A 14,780-nucleotide genomic window follows, 5' to 3' on the forward strand; every position below is an offset into this window, starting at 1 on the left:
GGCCGGCCATTTATCCCGGCCAATACCCCCAAGCTGCCAGGTGGAGCCCTCCTTGCACCGAGGAGGTCCCCAGAAGACCAGCAGGGCATCATGGACATTGGAGTTTTTATGCAAGGCCCTGCTGGATGCCGTGGGGGCCACAGGAGGGAGCTGCAGGGAGGACCGAGGGCTTCTTCGTGCCCTGTGACCCGGAGGTTCGTCACAGGAAGAGCGGCGGACTTCGGGTTGAAGAAAGGGACTATTTACCCTGACCCGAAGGAAAAGGACTTGTGGACTATTGGGCAGAAACACTTCCGGGTCAGGAAGTATAAAAGGACTATGGGAACTCCCAGACAACGAGCTGAGCTGGGTGGAAGGGTGGCAACGCGTCTGGGAGCTGGAGGATTGTTTATTATTGAGTATTTGTTTGTTAATGAGTATTGTGGAGGAGAGTGTGCTTTGTGCACTGTGGCAACAAAATAAAGTCAACTTGAGGACTTTTACCTGGTGTCTGGAGTCGTGGACAGGGATTCAAGGGAGCGAGGGCGCCCCCTATCGTTCACAATATATATATATATATATATAAAATATAAGCAGCCCTAGCACTCACCCCAGTGGAACACCACTCTTAACATCGGCCAGTTCTGATGAGGTTCCTCGAACCATCACTCTCTGCTTCCTGTGTTTGAGCCAATTCTGCACCCATCTAAAAACATCATGCTGAACTCCCACTTCTTTTAGTATGATGCCCAACCTCTCATGTGGCACCTTATCAAATGCTTTCTGAAAGTCCAGATAAATAATATCATAAGCTCCACTTTGATCATATCCTTTTGTTGACTCCTCATAGAATTAGAACATGTTAGTAAAACATGACCCCCCTCTTCTGAACCCATGCTGACTGTTCCTAATAACTCCTGTCCTTGCCAGGTGTTGCTCAATCTTATCCTTAAAACTAGAATTCCTGAAGCCTACAAAAAAACTGATAATCCTGACCCACCTTAAATCTGTTCACACTTCAACATCGGCATCTTTTGTTTTGTAAATGTGTCGATCAGCACAAGCAGCGAGCAGCGTGCTGTCCAATAACCCCCAAATCACTGCCAGAGCTCATCTCGGCAAAAAGTTCTCCAGCTAAAGCCTTCTTTATCTGCATGTGAGATCCTTAAGTTGCATATGGTGAATAATATATTGTTATTTGGAACACATGCATTTCATGTGTGTTCCATGTCTACAACAATTTGGGTAAGTGTAGGATTACAGGAAATGCAAGAAATGATGAACAAATACCTAGAATAGAAAGTTTTTCATATTATAGTACTAACGACAAAATTTTGACATGGAGTTTATAATGTGTCAAGACTGAAGTCCAAATATCAAATAAACACTTTAACATAAGGTACACGAATAACAAAACAAATGCGCTGCTTTTCAAGACTATAACTAAGAAAATGAAATTGGGTTAAGGTACAGCACAGATACATCCTCTCTGGTGGCACAGTGGTAAGAACTGCTGACTCATAATCAAGAGGTCATGGGATCAAATCCAGGCATCCTTCTGAATTACCATTTTGAGTAGGAGCTGCTGTTATGGTTACTATTGTACAAAAAAAAAACATACATTTGATTAGAGTCTGTAACAGCCGGTGTAAATGTATGGTATTTGTAAAGGTTAGCGTTTTTTTTTTTTTTTGATTTTATTCATTTTATTGTAATCATTCCATACAAATAGATTAATTTTTACAAAAAATAGGACTGAAAACAAATTGAACTCTACCCCTGAGAAAGATGCATGGCCAACGAAGTAATACTTAAAGCTTGTAAGCATACCTAAATTGCTGAATTTAATAGAGCAATAGAGATGAATGGAGAAGAAAAAGAAATGCGGAGAGAATAACTCCTTCTTATTCTAAAATATTATTGATTAGATCCTACCAGGTTTTGAAAAAGTTGTAACGGCCGACCCCTTACCCGGCCGGCAGCTACACCTCCAAGACCTGTGACCTGGATTAATTGCTGAGGTTGAATCTAATCAAGCCGTATCTTTAACAAATTAAACCTTTCCCACATTTCCGGTGTAAATAAGCACAAAAGAAAAGCAGATATGTAAACTTAAACTGATAAATTGTATTAAAGGAAACAGAATAGTTAAACAAATTATAAATATCCTCCCACCAAAGCAACACCGTGACAAATCCCTATAAGAATATAACAACCCCTCCCTTGCCCTTGTAACATATAAAAAACAACACAAATACCAAAAAAAAATGAATGAGACACGGAAATGAACGGTCGTGAACTTGAGTCAGAGTAACAATTGTCCTGAATGCAGATGACTGATTAACCAATTATATGGAGTGTTTGTAATTCCCGGAACAAAATGGAACAGCCTCACCGTGTATCCTCGGCGGTGGTGGATGACGATCCGACCCCGGGGTCTCTCGTGATGAGGGTGTTGGAGTAAGTCCAGCGGAATGAAAAACAAACTGGATGGAAATGCGCGATGTGGAATACAGCAGGTAAAGATGGTTCGTGGTCGTATAATGAAAGTCTCCTTCTCTCTCTCTCTCCTCCTTTCACCTTCTTCTCTTCGTTCCCTCTTGATTGTTTTTATAGTCCTGTGACGAATGTAATTGATTGAAAACCGGTGCTTTCCAGGTTTGGGGCTGCGGTCTCCTTCCATCATCTGTCCCCCTTTACGGGGACGGCATTCACTGACACACATAAACAGTAAACGGGACGATGGAAACAAGACGCATGTGGTATGAACACAAACAACACTATTACTACTATGTAGCCCCGCTACATTCCCCCCAACCTTGGACAAGGGAGGGCCAAAGTACGGCTTGATATTGGCCACATGAATAGTGTCAGTCTTGGAGTTAGTGCCGATACCCCTTTGAATTTGGAAATTAACTGGACCGGTTTGTCTCACGATTACTGCTGGACCTAACCATTTAGGCGCAAGCTTGGCGGAGAACCGCTTGCTGGCATCGAGAGGTGGTGGGCTTTAGTCCAGACCAAGTCTCCCGGCTTGAAGTGCGCTTCCTTCCGCCGGGTATTATATAACTGGGCATGTCTGGACGTCGATTCCACCAACCTCTGTTGAATTCTTCTAATTTTAAAGTGTTATTGTGAAGGGTGATTTGTGAACTAGGGGCTCCGGGTAAGAGTCGGTCGAACGGGCCCTTCAGCTGTCTGCCTAGTGCTACCAAAGCAGGTGTTTCACCTGTGGCCTCGTGCACCGTGGTGTTCAGGGCAAACCGGAGCTCGGAGAGCCATTTATCCCAGTCCTGATGGCGTTCACCCACATAGGAGGCAATCATGTGCTTCAGGGTCCGGTTCACTCGTTCAGTCATGTTGGCCTGGGGATGGTATGCTGTAGTAAGATTTTTCTTCACTCCCCAGGCTGTATAGAGATCATCAAGGACTGAACTCGGGAACTGGGGACCCCTATCTGAGATGATGTTCTTAGGGACCCCCCAGCGGGTGAATATCTCATTCTTCAGGGTGGAGCTCACCTTGCTGACACGGGCATCTGACAGTGCAAATAGCTTCACCCACTTAGAGAAATAATCCACTACCACCATCAGGACAGTCTTTCGTGAGCTGGTCATCGGGAATGGCCCCATCAGATCGACCCCCAAAGTCTCTCCTGGTCCAAATGCGATAGTCGATTGCAACATCCCTGATGGTTTACCAGGTGGTTTCTTCAGCTGTTGACACGTGTGGCAGTTCTTCACGTGGCGGCAAACATCTGTCCGGACCGATGGCCACCACGCCACCCCCAGAATCTTTGAGGGTTTTCGTCCGGCCATGATGACCGCCTAAAGGGCTGTCGTGAAAAAAGTTCAAAAACTCGGGGATGAGTGCCTCCAGGACCACAAGTTGTTGTTGCAGGCCCCACAAGGATGATGGAACAGATCTATAAAGAACTCCCTGGAGGTCCACAAAGTGTACCCGGTCAGTGCCCTGTTTATCCAGCTCCTTCCGAATATTTTGGCAAAAAGGGCTGGAAGCTTGTGCTTGGGCCAGATCATAAAGAGTACTAGGTAGTGATGGAAATACCTTCTTTGCTTCTGCCAAGCACACCATCCCCTGATGCCCTAGACAGAGCGTCAGGCACGATGTTGCTACAGTCCTTCCGGTACATCACCTTGAAGGTGAAATTCTGGAGGCGCAACACCCACCTGGTCAGAGCATGATGGTTTGTGTACACTTCAAAATCAACCCCTTCTAGAAAATGTTTCCATTTTTCCACGGCCCACACTACCGCCAGGCACTCCTTTTCTGCTGTTGAGTAATTGATCTTGGCGCCGTGCAGTGCTCGCGAAGCATATGCAATGACGCACTCTTCCTGGTTCTTTTTTTGGATGAGCACGGTCCCAAGCCCCAGGTTGCTGATATCCGTATGTACTTGAAAAGGGAGCTGTGGATCAGGCTGGGCCAGGACGGGTGGTTTTTGTAGATGTTCTTTCAGTTGCTCGATGGCATCCTGGCATTCATTGGTCTATTCCCACGGGACATCCTTCTTTCTTAATTGGTTTAAGGGGGGCCAATATGTCGGCCAACCGAGGGATGTATTTATGGTACCACCCCACCAATCCCAAGAAATGCTGTCAAGATTTTAAGTCTGTGGGTGTGGGGTAGTCTTGGATGGCCGAAATCTTTTCTGGGTCTACAACAACCCCCTCTTCAGACACGATATGCCCGAGGAAATGTATTTTGGGCTGAATGAAGGTACACTTTTTTGTGTTCAGGGTGAGGTGTGCTTGCTGGAGACGATGAAAGATGGTATCCAAGTCCTGGAGATGCTGTTCAATTGAAGGGGAGTAAGTAATAACATCATCAATATACACAAAGCAGATTTTCCCGATTAACCCCCTCAGCACTTGTTCCATGAGCCGTTGAAAAGTGGCACCAGCGTTCTTTAGGCCAAATGGCATGGTTTTAAATTGGAACAAGCCCTCAGGGGTGATTACGGCCGTCTTCTTTTTACTCCCCTCATCCATCCGCACCTGCCAAGAGCCACTGCGGAGGTCCAATGTACTAAAAACAGCTGCTCCATGCAGTGACTCGAGTATTTCATGAACCAGGGGCATGGGATATGCGTCCAGGTTTGTCTTCGCGTTCACACCCCTGTAGTCCACGCAGAAACGAAAGGTGTCATCTGTTTTCTTTACTAGGACTACAGGGGACGCCCAGGAGGAGAATGATGGTTCAATTACACCCTCGGCAAGCAATTTGTCTAGATGCCGTTTAATAATATCCCTCTTCAGTGGAGAAACCCGATACGCCCGGAGTCTCACAGGGACTTCATCGGAGTTATGAATCACGTGGGTAACTCCCCATGCGACTCCTAATTTCTCTGTCCATACCCCCGACCACTTCTTCAGGACCAGTCTGACCTCTTCGGGTTGTTCCTCCACTGGGGCAGCCACTGAGGTTTGATTTTCCCTCCTCACTGCTGCGTAAAAGTTGATTGGCTTCAGACTTAAGTCTTCCCTAGGTTTAAATCGCATACCCCTTCCCCTGGCACCGTATACCTCCTGGGACAGAGATGGATAGTATTCTTCATTGCTATTAAAGAATCCAGCCGAAGGAGTAACGGGACGGACAGGTGCCGGTTATCCAGAACGTAGGTCTCCATTTCCCAGGTGGTGGACAGTACGCTGTACCTCAGGGGGACTCTGCCCAAAGCCTTGTGTTCATTCCCATCCGCCAACAAGAATTGGACAGATGGGGCAGATGTCATTTTATCTGACAGTCGGCAAATCTTCCTCCAAATATTATGTCTGATGAGGGTATGATGGCTTCCAGTGTCCACCACCGAATCCACCAGCCACCCCCGCAGCGACACTGGGACGACCAGGAGGGACGCACTGACCTGCATAATCGTGAGATCGGCCTCCAACCGGCCAGGCTTTACTCGTTGGGGTCTTAAGGACTGGGTTTCTTTTGCACTGGACTGTATTTTACTTCAGTACGACTTGGAGTTACCCCAGTCCCGCTCCACCTGTGAGACAACCCTAACCAGATCTTCAACCGACCCCACAACCCCCCTGAGACACCTCTTCTTCGGACATGGCCAGCCGCCACTTTAAACACAAAGCCCTATATTCATAGGCAAAGTCCCGATGGAATGTGTTGGAAGTTGCACCATGGATTGCAGCTTGTCTTCAAGTTCAGTCTCATAATCCTCAGGAAGAAAAGCTGCGAGGAAAGCTTGTCGAAAGGATCCCCAGTCCGTGATGTTTTTCTTCACGGTCAGCCACCAGCTGCACACTGGCCCAGAAAGGGAGGCCCCTATCACTCCCAAAAGTTCTTAAACTGTCAAAGGCGTGACAGCCAAATACGCCTCCCCTTCTTCCACAAAGTTGAGGACATCATCTGTAGAATATTGAGCCCCCAGCTTGGGGAAGGCCAGGCGTACCCCAGGGGTGGGAGGACGGGTAACGTATATAGCACCTTGCGACCCCCGAGGTGTCGAGTGGATAGGTGACTGACAGTACATCTGGAGACTCCTCCTGACTTCCCCCTGAAGAGATTCTCGCCAGCGTCGATCCCGCCTCTGGAGGCACAGCACAATCTCTTGTCCCAGGAGTTTAAGTTGTTCATTAACATATTCTTTCATCTCCTCCTGGGAGCTGCTGATGCGGGTCCATAAGGCTTCTTCACGTTCTAATGCGCTTTCGGCTACCTCACAGACCCTCTCATTTACACGAGCAAGTTCCTGCGCCTGATCTTCCCACGGAGGTGAAACATCTTCCTGGCCATCCTCTTCAGGTCCATGGTGATTTTCAAGGTACAGCGACTGTAGGTTGAATCTAATCAAAGCGTACCTTTAACAAATTAAACTTTTCCCCACAATCGACGGTGTAAATAAGCACAAAAGAAAAGCAGATATGTTAACTTAAACTGATAAATTGTATTAAATGAAACAGAATAGCTAAACAAATTATAAATATCCCTCCACCAAAGCAACACCGTGACAAATCCCTATAAGAATATAACAACCCCTCCCTTGCCCTTGTAACATATAACAAACAACACAAATACCAAAAAAAAATGAATGAGACACGTAAATGAACGGTCGTGAACTTGAGTCCGAGTAACAATTGTTCTGAATGCAGATGACCGATTAACCGATATATGGAGTGTTTGTAATTCCCGGAACAAAATGGAACAGCCTCACCGTGTATCCTCGGCGGTGGTGGATGACGATCCGACCCCGGGGTCTCTCGTGATGAGGGTGTTGGAGTAAGTCCGGCGGAATGAAAAACAAACTGGATGGAAATGCGTGATGTGGAATACAACTGGTACAGATGGTTCGTGGTCGTATAATGAAAGTCTCCTTCTCTCTCTCTCTCCTCATTCTCCTTCTTCTCTTCGTTCCCTCTTGATTGTTTTTATAGTCCTGTGATGAATGTAATTGATTGATTGAAAACCGGTGTTTTCCAGGTTTGGGGCTGCGGTCTCCTTCTATCATCTGTCCCCCTTACGGGGACGGCATTCACTGACACACACAAACAGTAAATGGGACAATAGAAACAAGACGCATGTGGTACGAACACAAACAACACTATTACTACTATGTAGCCCCGCTACAAAGTTCCGTATAGATCCTTTAACTGATAATTAGATTTTTTCCAGTTTCAAATAGTATAAAACATTTCCCACTAACTTAAAAGAGGAGAGTTAGGATTCTTCCAATTTAGCAAAATAAGTCTGCATACCAAAAGTGTAGTGAATGCAATCACAGTTTGTTTGTCCTTCTCCACTTTAAACCCATCTGGAAGAACACCAGACACAGCTGTTAATGGGTTAGGAGAGATTGTGACACCAAGGCTGTCTGAAAGGCACCTAATAATTTTGGTCCAAAATGATGTTAATTTGGTGCAGGCCCAAAACATGTGACCCTGTAAGGCTGGGACTTGGTTGCAGCATTCGCAGGTTGGATCTTGCCCTGGAAACATTTTGGACAGTTTTAAGCGAGACAGATGTACTCGATATATAATTTTGAGTTGAATAATTGTATGCTTTGCGCATTTGGAGCTCGAGTGAATTCTCTGCATTGCTACCTTCCACTCCTTTTTTGATATATTGATTAAAAGATCTTTTTCCCATTGTCCTCTTGGATCTTTGTCTAAGTCCTCAAAATTGAGCAATATTTTTTCCAGTATGGAGGAGGGTGCAAAATGTGGAAAATCTGGTAGGTTCTGTTTAACAAAGTTCCTAATTTGAAGATAGTGAAAGAAATGTGTAGCTGGAAAGTTAAATTTGGAATGTAATTGTTCATAGGATGCAAAGATATTGTCTATATAAAGATCTCTAAACAATTTAATCCCAGATCTTTTCCAGATATTAAAAACTGCATATGTTTGTGAGGGTTGAAAGAGGTGGTTCTCTTGCAGAGGTGCCACAGATAAAAGATTCTCCATCTTGAAATGCTTTCTACACTGGTTACATGTTCTTGTGAAGTACAATTGGGTTATTAGTATAGTGGCGATAACTTGCATTTATTGTGTCACAAAGCAGGGAATATAAAGAAGTACTGCAGGATTTTACTTTTAGCCTGTGTGTGTTCATCTATTTGTGTCCAGGTTTTTATAGCTTGTATGTTTGCTGCCCAGTAATAAAACTGAAAGTTACGTAGAGCCATGCCACCTTCTGCCTTAGGTCTTTGAAGGGTCGCTCTTTGAATACGTGTTTCGAGTCCTAAATAGATGAGGTTATGGTTGAATTTAATTGCTTAAAAATTATTTATTGGTGTATATTAGAATGTTTTGAAATAAAAAAGAAGCTTAGGAAGGATATTCAACCTAACAACGTTCCAGCTAGAGTGAGATGAAGGGTTGACCATCTATGCAAGTCTTGCTTAATTTTTTCCATACAGACGGCTAAATTTTGTTGATAAAGAGCTTCATGTTTATTTGTGATATTTACCCTTAGGTATTTAAAGTGATCTGCAATGATAAAAGGTAGGGTGTCCAATCTAATAATATATGCTTGAGAATTCACTGGAAAGAGTACACTTTTATTCAAATTAATTCTGAGACCAGAGATCTTTTGAAATTCTGTAAGTGCTGTTAAGACTGCAGGCACAGTATTTTCTGGGTCTGATATATACAGTACCATATCATCTATAGATCATCATATAGAGATGTTTTCTGTTCCAGTCCTTCTCTGATAATCCCCTTTATCTGATATGCATTTCGACAGTGAACTGCCAGTGGTTCAATGACGATTGCAAACAGCAGTGGTGACAAGGGGCATCCTTGTTCTAGTTTAAAGTAGTCTGAACAAATGTTAATACTGAAGCTTCCGGATTGGTATACAGTAGTTTGATCCATGCACAAATGTTTGGGCCACACCCAAATTTCTGTAATGTATTAAAAAGGTAGTTCCATTCAATCATGTCAAATGTTTTTTTCTGTATCCAATGATAATAATATCTATGGGGTGTTTTGGCTTTTCTGGTGAATATATTACATTAAACAGGTGTCGAAGATTGGAAGATAAGTGTAGGCCTTTTATAAATCCAGTTTGATTTTGTGATATTACTGATAGGCAGTACTTTCTCCATCCTTCAAGCTATGATTTTTGAGGGTATCTTACCATCATTATTCAGAAGTGAAATTGTTCTGTATGATGCACATTGTAACAAGTCCTTATTTTGTTTATGAAAGATGGTGATTAATGCTTGACGAAAAGTTTGAGGTAGAATTTGATTGTCTCTAGCTTCTGTAAATGTTGCTACTAATCGGGGAGCTAGCTGAGTGGAGTATCTATACTAATAAAACGCAAAGCCCTCACTGACTGACTGACTGACTCACTGACTCACTCATCACTAATTCTCCAACTTCCCGTGTAGGTAGAAGGCTGAAACTTGGCAGGCTCATTCCTTACAGTTTTCTTACTGTACAAAAGTTAAGCAGGTTTCATTTCGAAATTCTACACGTAACGGTCATAACTGAATCCTTCTTACGTACATATATACGGCCATAGCCTGCAGCTCGGTCGCCGTGTGAGGCGGAGTTGCATCCCCCATTACCATGCCTCCCACGTAATTGAGTGCCTGCCCATATAAGGCCATCCGTAAGCAGCAATCCAAGCTGTGAGAAAACAGTAAAAATGAGGCGTGTCAGACGTCGTGCTACATTTTCTGATGCAGCTAGACGAAAACAACTTTGTTACGCTGCCGCCAAATACTCGCAGAAAAATGTACAAGTTAATACACACGCTGTCGCTAAATACTCTCAGGCTAATCCACAATTTCATTGACACTGTCACACACGCACGCATGGGAGGCAGCTAAAGGGCTCGAGTGAAGGCAGTTCTCTGAGGCATGCCGGGATGTGGCAGAGTGCACTAACTCTCTTTCTCACTTCCCTGTAGACCAAACCCGGGAGGCTCCACCTGGCTCACTTGACATCACTTCTGGGACCGAACCAATGGAAACAGACCTTACCAGCTTCGGCCCCCCTGATGTCACATCCGGGCCTGATCCAATGAATAATGAACACGTGCCCGACCCTTATGACCTCACTTCCTGTCTTCGACTTTAAACACTTTTCCCTTCTCCCGCAGTCTGGTTTTGGACTCCATTGTATGCACTTCAGTGCTAGTTGCTTTACAAAACGACTTTTTGCAGCCAGGATACCAAATTATATGGGTGGCTGCCCCAACCCTTTATCTGTCTTTGTCTTGTTTTGTGACAACACGCTGCCGCTAAATATTCGCAGGCAAATCCAAAAGTTAATACTGGGAATGCCTGTTAAACATCTTAGATTCACGAGTAGCGATTTGGGTGGTGAGATGTCTATCGAGGTGATCACTGTAAAATTTATATGTCATTGAAATGTACAGTAATCCCTCGCTATATCGCGCTTTGACTTTCGCGGTTTCACTCTATCGTGGATTTTAAATGTAAGCACATCTAAATATATATCACAGATTTTTCGCTGGTTTGCGGATTTCTGCAGACAATGGGTCTTTTAATTTATGCTACACGCTTCCTCAGTTTGTTTGCCCTGTTGATTTCATACAAGGGACGCTATTGGCAGATGGCTTAGAAGCTACCCAATCAGAGCATGTATTACATATTAACTAAAACTCCTCAATGCTATAAGATATGCATCCCGCATGGAGCTTGATTGTTTGCTTGTCTCTGCCTTTCTCTCACCCTCTCTGGCATTCTCTGCGCCTGACGGAGGGGCTGTGAGCAGAGGGGCTGTTTGCGCAGAAGCTGTTTGCTTAAAAGATACTGACGCTCCTCTAAAAAAATGCTGCTTTATTGCGGTGCTCGCATATTTAAAAGCACAAAAGCACACGTATTGATTTTTGATTGTTGCTTTAATCTCGCTCTCTCTCTCTGACGTTCTCTGCGCCTGACGGAGGAGATATGAGCAGAGGGGCTGTTTGCTCAGAAGATACTAACGCTCCTCTAAAAAATGCCGCGGCAAACTTAAAAGCACAAGTATTGATTTTTTGATTGTTTGCTTTTCTTTGAGAGTGCTCTCTCTCTCTCTCCCTCTGAAATTCTCTGCTCCTGAAGAGAAGAAGATCTATTTGCATTCCTTTAATTGTGAGAAAGAACTGTCATGTCTGTCTTGTCATGGAGGACAGTTTAAACTTTTGACTAAAGGGTGTTATTTCATGTCTAGAGGGCTCTAATAATGTTAACAGTGTGGGAGAGTTTATAAGGGCTTAAAATATATAAAAATAACTACACAAACATATGGTTTCTACTTCACGGATTTTCGTCTATCGCGGGGGGTTCTGGAACGCAACCCCCGCGATCGAGGAGGGATTACTGTATTATTATCAGGCATGGTTTAGGCACCTATGTCATCAGGAAGGCACAAGAAAAAGGGACTTCAAGGTTACTATTATGGAAGTTCATTTAGAGCACGGATGCTGTGAATGTAAGAGCTGTAATAAATAAAGTTCCCCTACATACTTTAAAAGAAAGTCTCACCATCATTTCATTTTTCTCAATTTGTGAAAACAAGTAATGGTGTCAGAATAGAGGACAATCATGGATTTTGTTGGAGTTCCCTCGCCACAAATTGACTGGGATTCTCTTAACCTGCCAGGAAAATGGAAAAAGTTCCGACAGCATGTGGAGCTGATGTTTTCTGGCCCGCTAAAAGGCAAAGACGAGAGTGAGAAATGCAGCTACCTGCTCCTGTGGACTGGGGAAATAGGAAGAGACATTTTTAACACATGGACTCTCACCCAGGAGGAAGCCAGGGTACTGAAAACTTATTATGACCGTTTTGAGGCGTTTGTCATGCCTAAGACAAATACGATATTCGCGAGATACAAGTTTAATGAGAAGACGCAGGGTATAAACGAGACTTTTGATCACTTTGTAATGGAGTTAAAATTGCTGGAGAAAGACTGTGCTTATGCAAACGAAGATGAGATGGTCAGGGATAGAATAGTGTTTGGCACAAACTCAGCGAAAGTGCAAGGGAAACTTTTAAGTGCCGGGTTTGAGCTAACATTAAATAAAGCTGTGGACATCGCAAGATCACACGAGATAGCACAAGCACAGCTGAGAACCTTCGATGCATGTACTCCGAGTGGCTCACGTGAACTGACTGTGAACGCAGTATGCAGACAACAAGCAAGAGCTCCAAAGAGCGCTGAACAAAAAACGCATTGCACAATTGAGAAGGCAGCAAAAGAATATGAAGCGAGTGACGCATACAAGCATATTCATAAGTTCAGCTACTGCGGAAACAAAGCACACGGTGGAAAAAGTCAATGTCCAGCTAATGGAAGACGGTGTAAAAAAATGTGGTGAATTGAACCACTTCACTAAAGTTTGCAGGACTGGGAAAGGTCCCCTTGCATGCAGTGTGTGTGTCTCAGATAAAGAGGAAGATGAGATGTTTATTGATGCCATAAGAAAAGAACCACCCTCTGAAGCTGAACAAGCCTTTGTAGACATATCAATAGGAAAGCAAGGTGTAAGGTTTAAGTTTAAATTAAGTTCATAGACACGCTGCCGCTAAATATTCACAGGCAAATCCACAACTTAATACAGGGAATCCCTGTTAAACATCTTAGATTCACGAGTACTGAGTACTGATTTGGGTAGTGAACACTTCAATAAATGAAACCTTTTATATTTACAACGGTTGATAAACACGGAATGTAACTTGAACACAACACATCCTCCAAATACGAACCTGATTAAAAGAAATAATGATAATCAAATCCTTGATGACAGCAACACTCATAACAGTCACAAAACAATTACATTGACAATCTTGTTACGTTATTTTTAAAATGTTTCCTTTTCTTTTTCATAACTTCTTTAACACACTACTTCTCTGCTGTAAAGCGCGGGTATTTTGCTAGTTTCTTATAAAATTCTACAGGGTACATCAGGGCCTGCTGATTTCCAGCCTTGAAGTGACTTTATAGCATCTAGTAATTCTGATAGCGTCAGAGGTTCATCCAGTTCCTCAGCACTAAAAATATCTATTTGTGGTATCTGTAATGTATCCAGAAGTGCATTAGATTGTGTGTTGTCTTCTTTAAAATCAGTAGAATATAAGGATTTATAGTAGTCTCTAAATGTGTACATTATATTTTTATGGTCAATGATTTCATCTCTATTCGTGTTGGTGATTACTGGGATTGCATTGCGAACTTCTTGCTTGTGGATTTGTTGAGCTAAAAGCTTATTAGCTTTCTCTCCATGTTCATAACAATGATGTCTTGATTTATAAATAAGTTATTCAGTTTCTTTAGTTGTCAAGAAGTTGAGTTCTGAATGCAGAGCCTGCCTTTTCCTATGAAAAGCCTTAGTTGGACGCCTGGCATGTTCTTCATCTATTCTAGTAATTTCACTTCTTAGTTCTGATACTTTCTTGGTTTCTAATTTATTCCTGTCGGAAAGATATGAAATAATCTGTCCTCTTAAGAAGGCCTTTAGAGTTTCCCAAAGTATTCCTACAGAAACCTCTGAGGATGCATTTGTCTCTAGGAAGAAACTGATTTGTTTGGATATAAATTCAGTACAGTTCTCGTCTGCTAATATAAGTGGGTTAAGACGCCATCTGCGAGGTAAGTGTGTGGGGCATAATGGTTTTAGCTCCAAGATCAGAGGTGCATGGTCGGAAATAACAATAGCGTCGTACTTGCAAGATTTAATCGTAGGCAAGAAATTATTATCTATAAAGAAATAATCAGTTCTTGGTGTAGCAATGATGCACTGGTGAGTAGAATGAATATGTTCTTGAGTTTGGGTCTGATAAGTTGTGGTCAGTAAGTGTGTCACCCCCGTGACAGAAGTCCTATCTAAGAGTGGATTTAAAACACAATTAAAGTTCCCAGCCATTATAATTTTATGAGTGTTCACATTGGGAATGGAGGCAAATACAATCTGCATAAATTCTTTTTCATCGACATTGGGTGCATAAACATTTATCAAAATCATTTTACAGTTACATAAGTTGCCCATGACAATCACATATCTGCCTTCAGGATCAGATACTACATCTAATGCCACAAATGAGACTATAGCTTCTGGGCCACGAGAGAGCAACCACCCTGGACTAGGAGAGGAGCAAAGAGGTTCTGGCTTGTTGACCACTGCCAGGGGGTGCCTCAAGCCTCGTTAGACCCGGGAAACTATTACTTCCACCACACCCGGCAAGATGGCGGATGAGACTTCCAGGGACACCTGGAGTGCTTCTGGTGCAAAGGGCAGAACTTCCACCACACCAGGAAGTGCTGCCGGAAGGATGTCATCAGACACCTGGAGCACATCTGGGCAGGAA

Source organism: Polypterus senegalus, chromosome 16 (genome assembly GCF_016835505.1).
Source record: "Polypterus senegalus isolate Bchr_013 chromosome 16, ASM1683550v1, whole genome shotgun sequence".
NCBI lineage: Eukaryota > Metazoa > Chordata > Cladistia > Polypteriformes > Polypteridae > Polypterus > Polypterus senegalus.